The sequence below is a fragment of the Phalaenopsis equestris genome, unplaced genomic scaffold, assembly GCF_001263595.1.
Source record: "Phalaenopsis equestris unplaced genomic scaffold, ASM126359v1 Scaffold236055, whole genome shotgun sequence".
Lineage (NCBI taxonomy): Eukaryota > Viridiplantae > Streptophyta > Magnoliopsida > Asparagales > Orchidaceae > Phalaenopsis > Phalaenopsis equestris.
The window spans coordinates 85,239-86,162 of record NW_018253901.1 but is presented as its reverse complement, the minus strand read 5'-3'; positions in this window follow the sequence as shown (position 1 = coordinate 86,162).

Below are 924 nucleotides of genomic sequence, written 5' to 3'. Positions count from 1 at the left end.
CAATTGGGGCATATCGCTACTGCGCTTAGTAACCAAACATTAGGAACTTTTCCTAGTACTGTGGAACCAAATCCTAAAGATCAAGGAAAAGAACAGATAAAAGCGATACAATTATGAAGTGGAAAAGAATTGGAGACAAGGGCACATAAAGAAATGGAAACTGAAAAAGAGAAAGTGGATACGGAAAATGAAAAGGATCATGAGTACCCAGATTTAGAATATTCATTTACACCAATGAAAATTACTATGGAAAAACCTCCACAACTGTTTCCTTAAAGATTGAAGCAACACAAACAAAATAAATAATTTTCCAAATTTTTAGAAATTCTTAAGAAGTTAAAGGTAAATATTCTTTTTGTACTCTTTAGAGCAAATGCCCAATTATGTGAAATTTATGAAAGATATTCTGAACAAGAAAGGAAGTTCACGGATAATGAAACTGTTGTACTTAGTGAAGAGTGTAGTGCAATTATTCAGAGAAAGCTTCCTAAAAAATTAAAAGATCCTGGCAGTTTCACTATACCGTGTGTTATGGGTGAAAAATTTTATGGAAGAGCTTTATGTGATTTGGGAGCCAGCATTAATCTTATGCCTCTATCATTTTTTAAAAGATTAGGATTAGGAGAAGTCTCACCTACTTCAATAACTCTTCAGTTAGCGGATCGTTCAGTTACATATCCTAAGGAAGTTATAGAAGATGTGTTAGTAAACATGGATAAATTTATCTTTCTGTGGATTTCATTATTTTAGATATGGAGGAAGATAAAGAAATACCTATCATTTTAAAGAGACCATTTTGAGCTACTGGAAAAGCTATGGTAGATGTTCAAAAAGGAGAATTAACTATGAGAGTTAATGATCAAGAAGTGACTTTCAACATTGCAAAATCTATGAAATACCCTACTATTGAAACAGATAATGAAT